We start from the raw sequence: 13,359 nt of genomic DNA, 5'->3' as shown, positions 1-13,359 counted from the left end.
TATATATATATATATATATATATCTGTGAGAAATAGTAGAAACTCCACAGTACGAGCAGGGCATATCTTTTGCATTAAATAAATAATTGGCGTCTATGCTGCGTCTCACTTCCGTTGAACTTGGGGACGACTAAGAAGAAGACCTTTGTTGGTCAAAAGCTTGTCGAAAATTAAAGATCGACGTCCTGAAGCTACGTCCGCCTCTGATTTAATCTCCCGATTATATATATACTAGCAGAAGTACCCGGCATTGCCAGGCGGGGGAAGGGAGGGGAACGGGGGGGGGGGGGGAGCGAGCCCCTTGGCAAAGCGAGCGATTTTTTTTTTCATAGCGTCATAGCGTTCATAGCGTCATAGTGTTTCATAGCGTCATAGCGATTTTTTTTTTCATCGCGTCATAGCGTTCATCGCGTCATATCGTTCATAGCGTCATAGCGTTTCATAGCGTCATAGCGATTTTTTTTTTCATAGCGTCATAGCGGTCATAGCGTTTCATAGCGATTTTTTTTTTCATAGCGTCATATCGTTCATAGCGTCATAGCGTTCATAGCGTCATCACGTGATCGCTCTGAGCGAATCAGCGCCCACCTGCTCTGATTCCGTTGATTCCGTGCGCTGAAATGCGCTGAGGTAAATATGAATAAAAAATATGGATCGTCAAATATTTTGAGTTCGGCCATGTTCGTCCCACACTCAATGGCCATGTCTATGTCAAATATCAAGCACGTAAGCCTCTCCGTTTAGGAGTCTATCGGTAACATCACTCACACACTCACACACACACACACACACACACACACACACAGTGTTTTTTATATATATAGATATAAGATGTGTGTGTGTGTGTGTATATATATATATACGTATATATATATATATATATATATATATATATATATATATATATATATATATATCTATCTATAATTCCAGTAATCTCTGTCTGTACGTTTGTACGTTTGTCTGTGACCGCTGTTTCTCGACAACCACGGGTCCGATATACTTTTAACTTGCCAGGTATATTGCTGGGGACCCGAGGATGTGCCTTTTCAAGGTTTCATATTAATCGGACAATTACTTACCGAGCTATGTCCAAAAAACGATTCAACCAATCAGAGAGCAGCGAACGATCGCGTGTGCCGGCGTTGCGAATGGACCAAACCATTCCATGTAAATAGAGGGGGGGGTTCTGTGGTCGTTGCGAATGGACGAAACCATTTCATGTAAATAGAGGGGGGGGATTGTCACTGTACTCGCAAGCCGTTCGCCGTTCGCTTTGGCGTTGCGAATGGACCAAACCATTTCATGTAAATAGAGGGGGGGGATATAATTTTAGATAGATATATAGTACGGGCATATATATAGTACGGGCATGCCCTAGTATATATAATATATATATAAAAATAAATAAAGGAGTGTCTGTGTGTGTGTGTGTGTGTGTGTGTGTGTGTGTGTGTGTGTGTGTGTGTGTGTGTGTGTGTGTGTGTGTGTCTGTCTGGATGTCCGCTTATAACTCAAGAACTACACATCGGAGAAAAGTTTTAGACACAGATTCGGAATCAGCATAAAATTCCGGTGGTCATAGGCGACTTTTTATTTTAATATCAATGGTTTAAAAAACCGGGCCAGCTGCAATTCCATGGTGTAGTTTGTGGCGGCGCTATTGCCCCTTTCCGATCCCATGACGCATTGCGGTTCCGATTCGCGATAAAGTCTATGCGCTCTCACCGACACTTTTCCACCTTTTCCATACCTTTTAATCAGATTTACCTTATCGTCCATCGTAACCACATTACGCTTGGAAACACTAGCATTATCCTTCTTTGGACCCATGGCTAACAGACACAGTAAAGGAATACTGTACGTCGCCTCTGTTTTGAATGAGAATCAGCGGTTGCGCGTACGTACAGTATACTGTACGTACATATTTATATATTTTTAATGTGCTTTTTATTGTATTTTAAATTGTTTTTTAGCTTCTTTTATTGTTAATTTATGTACTATTTTATTTATTTTAAATATATTTTTAAGGAAAACAAATGTTTTCACGTCCGTAGGAGTGACGTAATGTCGAACATAATGACGTTCGCTGCCCGGTCATGAAAGAAATTATGATTCTCTTGCCAAAGTGACATGAAGATCAGGCAGTAAACCTCCCAACTGAGTTTCTCAACAGTCGTCAGCCTCAAGGACTCCCAACACAGGTTGATTCTCAAGGTGGGAGCACCAATCATGCTTCTAAGGAATCTTGATCCACCAAAGCTATATCTGCCAGCCACCCTCTGATGGTTAAACTGCCGAAATCTCGGCTCTCTGCTCACCTTCACTCTTTCATTCCTCTTTTCTCCCGCCTCTGGAACAAACTCCCACACTCACTTCAATCACACCCCTCCCTCCAGGTCTTCAAAACAGCTGTTCACCACCATCTCTTATCTTCCCCATCCAAAACCTCGATCTTTTCTACCCCCACTAATTCACCCCAGATCCACCTTGTTTGAAATTCCAACTTCTTTCCTGGAAGTCTTGGCAGTGTCCATATGTTTTATACCTCTCCCACCCCCCCCCCCCCCTTCCCATGCCTCCCCCCCCAAAGCCCTCTCCCTCCCACAGTTCTCTCGGTCCCTGCTCTCAAATGTTGTGTTTGTGTCCTTCCCCCTGTTTGTCTACCGCTCCCGATGTTATTTGTTTTGTGTGTGTTTGTCTTTCTGTGTGATTAATGTTCGCTCTTTCACGAGCCTCGATCTTGTAAAAAAAAAAAAAAAAAAAAAAAAAAAAAAAAAAAGAAGCTGTGTAAGGCTGCTGGGCCATAGAAGTTCACGGTTCACGTTTCACGTTTCACGGTTCACGCGTGTAAAGAAAAGTGGACAAACGTAGTATGACTTGCTCTGGGCCATAGAACGCCTTTCATGTTTCACGTGTCACGTTTCACGCGTGAAAGGCGGAATGAACATGCACACTTTTTCTATGCGTGAAAACGGAGATCTCGGTCGACCTGATTATTTTTAGACTGACATCCGGGCAAATTTCTGACATTAGACTGACATTAGACTCGCTAGACTACTAGACAAATTACCCTAGCCTAGATCATCACGACCAACACCACATTATCCAAATTAATAGGTACCACCTGAGAGTAATGATGAGCTTTTGTTCTGCTTCGATCGATTTTCTCCAGTTTGTTTGACCTGGCTGTAGATGTTCCAGGACGAGGGTCTTCAAGGCATCGTAAGTCCTGTATGACATCCTGGTATAATTGAAAAACAGTTCTTCATCGGGATTGTCAAGCAGATAACGGAATGTTCGGTGGAATTCACCACGGGTTTCTCTCAGAAGGAAGTGCTCTCGGCTCCAAATTCTGTGCCTTTTTCTCTTCCTCCGTCTTAGTAGAAGCAAAATGAGGCAATCTTCTTCATCCGAAGAGTCCATGTTGACGGTTACTCGGCCAAAGCAGAACTGGCGCGCAACACGTGAACAGCCAAGCGTGAAATCCTATGGCCCAGGGTCCGATTGTTCACGTGAACCGTGAAACGTGAACCGTGAACTTCTATGGCCCAGCAGCCTTATGGAACACGAGTGACAATCCAGCAAATGATGCCGCATGTCCTAGAGGCAACCATCCTCTCAGGACAATACAGAGGAGAGAAAGTATTCATTCCAAGGATACCACTTATTCCACCTGACCTTCCATTCTCCTTCAAGAGGCTTCAGTTCCCCATCAGGCTATGTTTTGCTTTGTCCATCAACAAGGCGCAGGGGCAATCAATGAAGGTTGTAGGCCTGAACTTCACAGAACAAGTGTTGGCCCATGGCCAGCTGTACGTGGGCTGCTCAAGGGTTGGAAAACCAAGCAATCTTTATGTCTTGGCACCAAGTAAGAAAACCAGAAATGTTGTATATCCAGAGGTTTTGAGAAATTGAAAATTGAAAAAACATCATGTAGAAAATGTACTGTGATATTGCTCTAAAATATACATGTTCTTTTCATCATATATTTGTCTTATTCTTATTCAACCCGGGCACCTCAGCTCGTGTGTGTGTATACATATACATATATATACATATATATATATATCTATATATATATATATATATATATATATATATATATATACATATACACACACACACACACATATTAAACCACAAACATGTATGATTACCTTTTTACACAGTCACTACTGCTGTTTAACACTAAACTGTTTAACACTAAACTGCTTCTGACAAACCAGATGTGATCTGCTTAACAGAAACTTTCCTCCTTCATGATGTCTCTGATGCCTTGGTATCTCTCCCAGGTTACTCCCTCCTCCGGTATGATAGACCTGAGCCTCGTCCTGGAGGTGGGGTTGCTATCTTTATAAAAAACTCTCTTCCTCAATCGCCCTCCACTGCCCTCTCTCCACCTCACCCCCAGGAATACCTTTGGCTACGGCTTCCCCTTCGCTCCCACCTTTTGTTCATGTGTGTTGTACGGTCCACCAAACAGCGATGACTCCATCTACATCTCGCTGTCTGATAATATGGACCAACTTTTATCTACCCATCCCAACTCTCTCTTCCTCATATGTGGTGATTTCAATTGTCACCATGCCAGTTGGCTGGGTGTGGGTACCGCTCTCACCAGCCATGGCTCTTCAGCAAAGGACTTCTGCGACTCACTGGGACTGACACAATCTGTCAATTTCCCGACCGGATCTCAGTCAACGGAGCATCTTCTCTTCTGGATTTGGTTATGACAAACTTCCCTGAAAATGTCTGCTGCTCTTCTTCTGCTCCAATCGGCTCTTCTGATCATGTGCTTGTTAAAGTGGACATCTCTCTGACCATTTTCAGAGAGCCTCCTCAGCATCGACGAGTCTGGCATTTCACTCAGGCCAACTGGCACGGTCTTCAAGCAGCCATCAATCATCTGGATTGGTCTCCCATCTCTACCGCCTCTGACATCAACTCATCCTGGGAATTCTTTCAAAGTAAATTGCTCTCTCTCATGCACAGATTTATCCCATCTCGTCTTCAGTTGTCATACCCTTCCTCCCGTCCATGGTACACGGAATTTTGTGGTGAGGCTGTTGCCCTGAAACAACTTGCTTTCGTCTCCTGGAAAGCAAATCCAACAGAAGGAAATCTCATTTCCTTTCACAAAGCCCGAAACAAGTGTGTGTCCACCCTCAGGAGAGCCAGGAAACAATATCTCACCGTTCTCAAGACCGAACTCTCTTATCTGTCTCCCTCTTCCAAATCCTGGTGGCGTCTGGTCAAATCTGTTTCTGGTGTTTGTTCCCCCTCCATCCCTTCCCTCACCTCAAACGGCTTAACAGCTGACTCCGCACGTGAAAAAGCTGAATGCCTCAACTCTGTTTGCCTCTAAATCTTGTGTCCCAAACCCATCCCTCTCTGTACCCACCGTACCCAGTCGTACCCAGCTGCTCCTGGACTCTGTGTCCTTTCCTCCTGACAAGGTGGAAAAGTTTCTGTCAACCCTCGACTCTGATTCTGCAACTGGTCCTGACGGCATCAGCCCACGGGTCCTAAAATCATGTTCTTCCGCTCTTTCACTCCCTCTTTCTGTTCTCTTCACCCTCTCTTTTGCTCAAGGTCATCTGCCATCTGCTTGGAAATCAGCCAACATCACCGCTTTGCACAAAAAAGGTGCAAAAACAGATCCCAGCAACTACAGACCAATCAGCCTTCTCCCAATTATCAGCAAAGTCATGGAATCCATCATTGCTTCAGATATGAAATCTTTCCTCTTCTCCAATGGCTTGATCTCTGATCATCAATTTGGTTTCAGACCTGGTCACTCTACTCTGGACATGCTGCTTCTGCTTTCTCAACAATGGATGGAGGTCCTCAACACCAAACAGGAAATTAGAGCTGTCTCCCTTGACATTTCAAGTGCCTTCGATACGGTCTGGCACCCTGCTCTGCTCACCAAACTCTCCTCCTTTGGTATCCATGGAAATCTCAACGCATGGCTGGCGGACTTCCTCTCTGCTCGTAGTCAACGTGTGGCCCTGAATGGGTTTCTCTCATCTCCTCTTCCTGTTCAGGCTGGAGTTCCCCAAGGTAGTGTTCTGGGCCCTGTGCTTTTTCTGGTCTTCATCAATGATCTCTCTGACTCTCTTGAAAATCCTCTCTATCTCTTTGCTGACGACTCCACTCTCTGTCGCTCCATTCCTCATCCCTCAGATCGGCAGTCTGCAGCCTCCTCACTCTCTGCAGACCTGGACAAAATCACAGACTGGGCAAACAAATGGAACATGTCTTTCAATCCTGATAAATCTCACACTCTTACGATGACTCTCCGAAAAGACCGACTGGAAAACCCTCCCATCCACTTTCTGAATAATCCTCTCCAAGAAGTTCTGTCACTCAAGCTTTTGGGTCTCACTATTTGCCATGATCTTTCCTGGGAAAACCACATTTCAAATCTGGCCTCCAAAGCCAGTCGCCCACTGGGCATCCTCCGTCGTGCGAAGTCCTTCCTTGGCAAACCTGAGCTCACCACATACAAGGCTTTCATCCACAGCTCTATGGAATACTGCTCTCTCCTCTGGTCTGGTGCTCCTGCCTCACACCTAGCTCGTCTTCACGCTGTTGAAACCAAAGCGTTCAGAATCATTGGAATCTCCCGCGATGAAGCTAACTCCAAGGGCCTTTCACTCACTCACCGCAGGCAGGTTGGTGGTCTTTCCGTCTTCTACCGACTCCTCTCTGGCCTTTCCCCCCCAGCTCTCTCTGGGCTCTGTCCCCCAAATATTCCTACAGGTCGCACAAGATCTGCCTGCAACCCTCTTATGGTTAAACTGCCAAAATCAAGACTTTCTGCTCACCTTCACTCCTTCATTCCTCTTTTCTCCCGCCTCTGGACCAAACTCCCTCACTCTCTTCAATCCCACTCCACCCTCCAGGTCTTTAAAACAGCTGTTCACCACCATCTCTTGTCCTCCCCCATCCAAAACCTTGATCTTTTCTACCCCCGCTAATTTCGGTCCCCTTGTGTTTTATACCTCTCCCCCCCCCCCCCCCCCTCCCCTTCCCACACCTCCTGCCCCCAAGCCCTCTCCCTCCCACACTTCTCCCTGCTCTCAAATGTTGTGGTTGTGTGCTTCCCCTTCTCTCCCCATCTTGTCTTCCGCTCCCTCTTTTTGTATATTTTGTTTGTCTGGTTGATTTGTTTGTGAAATAAATGTTAGCTCTTTCACGAGCCTCGATTCAGTATACAAAAAAAAAAAAAAAAAAAAACTGAAAGGGAGGAAACCCAATGTTCTTGATGCATGATGTGCTTGGCGTGTCCAACAGACTAATGGACGGAGCCTAGATCTACTGTAATCTATATACCCCAGAGAGGATAACATGCTCCCCATCCCCTTCAGTGGGGAGCGGGTGTACTCATACTAAAATGGTATGATGTACTCAAAAGACACCATTTCATGTACATAAAAGATAAAAGGTAAGATATTTGCATTGTAAAAGTACGGTAAAAAAAAAATTAAACTAAAAACAGTATGCAGAAATAAGCTTCGATAACATTTTTAAATTGCAACTCAGATTTCCACTGCTTTTGTTTACACGTTTGTCTACCAGACAATAACACTCAAGTCATTCCATTTCCTTTATGCACATGGTTTCCTATCCATTCAATGAACATCAAAATTAATTTGTAACCAAAATTATAGTCAGAACAAAATACAATGAAAGAAAATAATAAAATGAAACTTTTTAAACTTTAATAAAATACCTTTTTGTTGATGTGGACCATGTTAGCAATATTCCAAACTTCACCACCTTATTTACGGCTCTCAGCAGCCAGGCCACAGACTCGCAATTTAGCCTTTCGTATAAAAATCAAAAGCTCGTGGGCAACAACAAACATGTCAAATTACATCCCTTGCAATTAGAGCACTTAAAACTCCAGCACAAAGCGAAAACAGCACGATTACAAACGGGTGTCTGCCATGTTGTAGTCAGAAATGGCTCCGCAAAGTTATTGAAAACAAGTGGGAGACAAGAGTTTAAAAAAAAGTCCCAAACTATACCATCTGGCTCGGAAAAAAAAGAAAAAGGAAGGATTCGTACACACAATCTCAAATAGTGATTGTGCAGACCCAAGTGAAGGACCTGCGTGAATGAAACCATTGAACTGATGGAATGTAATGATGGCCTCAAACTAAATGTTTCAACAACAAAAAATGGCAAATATTATGCACGTGGGACGCCCACCTGAACGCCAGCACACTTGAACACAACAGGTTTAATCTGGTCGGGAATAGAACCCAGCCTGGAAAGCTGCTTCATTTACACCATCAAGTTTGATTCAAACAAAATGCATAGTCTCAATGATGACGCAGCCAACCTATCAATAAGCATTTATATATTACATGTATGTAGATACAGCTTTTGGCAATTGTGGAGCGAGGAGTGGTAAACTTGGTAAAATCAAATTTAAAAGGATAAGAGAAGGATGGATGATGGAGGAGCAAAAGGAGGGTAGTGCATGGGTAGTGCACTTGCTCACCGTAGTGCATGGGAGGAGTGTGAATGAAAAGGAAAATAGATTTTTGAAGAAATAGGACTGGGGGAAAAGTTGGAGGAATTGACCAGAGAAGACGTGTTGGAGTCAAAATGCTGCCATGTTGACGAACACAATTAAAGCATGGCTTGTGCCCGATTTGATCAGTAGATTATACATATTGAAAAATCAAGGAATCAATTAGCATCGTGGACACAATTGTGAAAATAAAATATAATGTATTTGGGGAAAAACAGGAGGGAGCCGCCGCATTAAACGATATCCCAAAAAGTTAAACTGAATCGACTCAAACTTTCCTCCTTTCCAAAGCAGTTTACAGTCATATGTACAAGTTTAGAGTCTGCAGAGCCCGAGTTTTCAAGAAGCACACAACAATCGCCTTGTAACACCATCACACCTTCACTCGCTGGGCTGGGGAATTCCGCCTCGTCCAGGGACGAGCAGGGCACGGCCTCGGCGTCTCGAACCTCGGAAAAAGCGCGGCGGCGCGGCGGCACGGCCCAAACACGGCCGGATGACCGAGGACACCGGACAACGACCACGAACACGACGGCGCTGGAAGCCTACCAGGCAAGGGGCCGCAGGGACATAACGAGGTCCGTCCCACAGGTACAGTGCGTTGCGTGCGCGTACAGTGCGTTAGCAACCACGCACTAGACACAACATTAAAACTCGTGGTGTGTGACGCTGCACGTACGAGCCGGCGCACACTACAGCACCATTAATGATGTCATCTCGTCACACCACATGACGACTGGTAGCAATACAACACGGTAGCAATACAACACGGTAGCAATACAACACGGTAGCAATACAACACGGTAGCAATACAACACGGTAGCAATACAACACGGTAGCAATACAACACTGTACCAATACTACACTGTACCAATACTACACTGTACCAATACTACACTGTACACCAATACTACACTGTACCCCAATACTACACTGTACCCCAATACTACACTGTACCCGTTTACGTAATCACGCCGCGACCATCAACGTAAACCCCCGTCTATGCGAAACACTTCCTCACAGAAAAAAATAAAACACCAATAACGCTTCCCTACCGGTTTCTTCCCTTCCCTGAGAAACAATCCTGAAGCGAGAAGAACTCGCTACTCACACCAGCTTACGGCTTACCCCACAGAAGACGCAGCAATTCAGCGACTCACGGATCTTGGCAGACCACGCAGCGCGCTCAGCCATTGGTCCGTTAGCTCGGACGCGCTCAGCCATTGGTCGGCCACATTAACCTCACGTCTATTGGTCAATTAGGAGCGGCTTGCTCTCTGATTCGCCCAGTCCATCGCGTTCAAACCCGTTTCTCATTCGCACGACAATTGGTTTGCATCATTTCCTTAAATGTTTGCGCAACGGCGCAAACTCGTTCCCTTTGCTAATTCTAAACAGTGGGTTTGTAATTTTTGATGAAGGTTTTCCCATAATCCCTATTTTTGCCCGAAATACCAATCGCACGAATATAAATTGTGATTTATCACTGTAGAAACAACGACAAGTCGTCAAAAATCTTCGCACTGACAAATAGGTCTTCAGCATTAGAAGAACAAGTTTTTTTTTTCATGAAAGACACGACGGGTAAGCTTATGAGGTTATGAGGCCCACGACTGGTAAGCAAAGAAATCCTTGGACTTTTTGTTGCAATCTGTTTTATCACAACATTGTTTCCATGTACCGGTACTTCATTTATATGACTATCAACGGTACCTGCCCTATGGGTGGGGCTTCAATTGGGAGGCCAAAATGAAAAGGCAAAATATCAGAAATTGAAGGGGTGTTTTTATTTTAAACGATTCATATAAACATCCGTTAAATCATATCACACGCAAATCATCAAAATCTAAACAGTATTTGTAGAATTTCAATAAAAGCCACATCACTGTTCATATCGGTAAATATTATTCCATCGTGTCTGGAAAAACTGGAAAATTGGGGAAAAAAATTGGAAAAACAATATAGCCTATTTTACTCCAGGGGGTCCCAGGATTACCCACCCAAAATTTCGTTGCGATCGGTTCAGCCGTTTTTGCGGTACCTGGGAACAGACAGACAGACATTTGGTGAGTTATAGTAAGATTCTCTGCAAGTCCAAAAATACGACACTAACTCACTTTAACAAAGCACATTTCTTTTGATGAGCTTTTGCGCAGATTCGTGCCGCAGTGTCCTTGGCAGACTTCAAAGTTTCAGGGAAACTCCCAAATGACGTCACACCCACGAACTCGAGCCAATTGCTCTGCCGGGCGATGGGAGATTTACTCGAATGACGAATTCGCACCGGTTTGTGTGTCGCGCTTGTTGGAAACGCCTCCTTTCAATAACCACTTCATGTGTTGTTTTTTGAAAGGAACTAGCGTGACTTTCGAAATGACGTATAACTTTCGAAATGACGCATAACTTTCGAAATGACGTATAAACGCAAACGAGGAGTTTTGTGACCACTTCCCCGACCAAAGGGCACTTTTAACTTGCTGTTGTTAGCACGAAATGTGTAATTCAAAGTATTTTAGCGTAATTTTCAGTATTTAAACGAAACAATGGCAACTAGCCACTGGCAAGGTCAAAATGGTTAACCGTAATTGTTGTGTTCCTGGAATCTTGAATACAAATCGGATTCACTGAAATATAGAAACTATGAGAAACAAGTAGAGCTACATTCAAAGTGCACTGCCCCCATGTGTGTGTATATATATACATGATGATAGGGTGTGGTCGGTTTTTTTTTTTTTTGGTGTGTAAGTGAGTGGATGAGGGGCTGTGGATTCTGGGAATCCAGGCGGTTTTGTTGTTTGTAGTCTGTGTTCTCACTGGCTGGGGGTGGGTGTATGGACGCATCCAGGTGTAGCTGCTGCATGTGGAGGCGTATGTGCCCCTGTTGGCCCACCTTAGCTGACCGTATCGAGGTTGAAGGGCCGAAACGGGATGATGCTTAGGACCTCGACTGAGGATCCGGTTAGTGAGGAACACTTGTGACCAGGTGTGTTTTGAAATTATGTATATACAGTTACGTGAAAAAGTAAGTACACCCCATGTAAAGTTTTGACTTTTTCAACATATTTCAACATACAGCTATTTGATCTTCATTTCAACAATATTGATAGATAAAGGTGATATAATATAACAAATATCATGAAACATTTACATTTTGTAGTCCATTGTATAATTTAAATAAACATAAATGCAAATTTTGCATGTGGAAAAAGTAAGTACACCCCTACATTTATCACTACTTCAAATACCTAAAATTAGAATCAGGTGCACGAGCTCAGGTGCAAATGATTAGAACATCGTTAGAGACGATCTTGGAGGAACCTGTCTTATTTAAACCTCAGACATTTAGTTTGGTTTGCTCTTTGTTGTTGAAGTGTGCAGCGTCACCATGCCTAGATCAAAAGAGCTCTCTGAGGCCTTCAGAAAGAAGGTTATAGATGCCTACGAGTCTGGGAAGGGATTTAACAAGATCTGCAAACAATTTGAAATGAATCATTCGACTGTCCGGAAGATCATCTACAAGTGGAGAAGATTCCAAACAACTGCAAACTTGTTCAGGCTAGGCCGCCCCAGCAAGTTCAGCCTGAGAGCAGACCGCAAGATGCTGAAAGAAGTCTCTAAGAACCCCAGAATGTCATCACGGGACCTACAGGTAGCTCTTGCCACTGTTGATGTCAAAGTGTTTTGAATTACGTGGTGCTGAGGTATTTATAATTACGTGGTGGTGAGGTGTTTTTAATTAGGTGGTGATGAGGTGTTTTGAATTACTTGGTGGTGAGGTGTTTTTAAATGACGTGGTGGTGAGGTGTTTTAAATTTCGTGACTGTGAGGTGTTTTTATTACGTGTTTTATGGCTGTGAGGTGTTTTTATTATGTGTTTTATGGCTGTGAGGTGTTTTTATTACGTGTTTTATGGCTGTGAGGTGTTTTTAATTTTGTGGTGGTGAGGTGTTTTTATTACGTGTTTTATGGCTGTGAGGTGTTTTTATTACATGTTTTATGGCTGTGATGTGTTTTTATGACATGTTTTATGGCTGTGAGGTGTTTTTATTACGTGTTTTATGGCTGTGAGGTGTTTTTATTATGTGTTTTATGGCTGTGAGGTGTTTTTATTACGTGTTTTATGGCTGTGAGGTGTTTTTAATTTCGTTGTGGTGAGGTGTTTTTATTACGTGTTTTATGGCTGTGAGGTGTTTTTATTATGTGCTTGAAGGCTGTGAGGTGTTTTCAATTTCGTGGTGGTGAGGTGTTTTTAATTTCGTGGTGGTGAGGTGTTTTTATTACGTGTTTTATGGTGGTGAGGTGTTTTGAATTACTTGGTGGTAAAGTATTTTGAATTATGTGGTGGTGAGGTGTTTTGAATTACGTGGTGGTGCGGTGTTTTGAATTACGTGGTGGTGAGGTGTAATCGTCCCAAACTTCCAGTCTGCACCTACCCCTCCCCTATGTATGTGCTGAGGGGTTCTTTCTTGAAAAAAACATTCAACCTAAATCTTCAACCTAAACTGCCTATAAAAATGTAATATCACAAACACAACAAATACATTTGTGCAAAGTAATTGTTTGTATTATGATTGGTGAAAATCATGACAACACAGCAACTCAGGTACAGTCATTAGCCTCAGCTAAAATAAGCCCGTTCCTCAGCGCGAGCCTCATCAAGCTAGTATATATATATATCTGTGCAGCGTCTGTGTTGTGTTGTTTTGTCTTGTGTTGTGTTGTCACTGAACTACTTTCTCAAACTTTTGTGAAATCGTACTAAACTTCTGGTATGCACATATCTGTCCCGTTGGTATGTCCTAAGGGTA

General features: G+C 43.4%; 1 protein-coding gene across 14 annotated transcripts in view; it reads right to left on the bottom strand.

The window, feature by feature from the left end:
* Positions 1-9,754, bottom strand: part of LOC137431427 (la-related protein 4) — a 149,186-nt gene extending 139,432 nt beyond the window's left edge. For 3 of the 14 annotated variants that reach the window (XM_068122733.2, XM_068122739.2, XM_078782015.1), the window contains exon 1: positions 9,680-9,754. The gene's annotated coding sequence lies outside the window, so the exon portion shown is untranslated. Of the gene's footprint in view, positions 1-8,930; positions 9,446-9,606 lie in introns of those variants that run through there. The other 11 variants (XM_078782012.1, XM_068122738.2, XM_078782016.1 and 8 more) reach the window with 5 other exon arrangements.
* Between the last annotated feature and the right edge of the window lie 3,605 nt (positions 9,755-13,359).

The sequence above is a fragment of the Myxine glutinosa genome, chromosome 7, assembly GCF_964187855.1.
Source record: "Myxine glutinosa chromosome 7, kmMyxGlut1.1, whole genome shotgun sequence".
Classification (NCBI taxonomy): domain Eukaryota; kingdom Metazoa; phylum Chordata; class Myxini; order Myxiniformes; family Myxinidae; genus Myxine; species Myxine glutinosa.
This window is presented reverse-complemented; position numbering and strand designations above follow the sequence as displayed.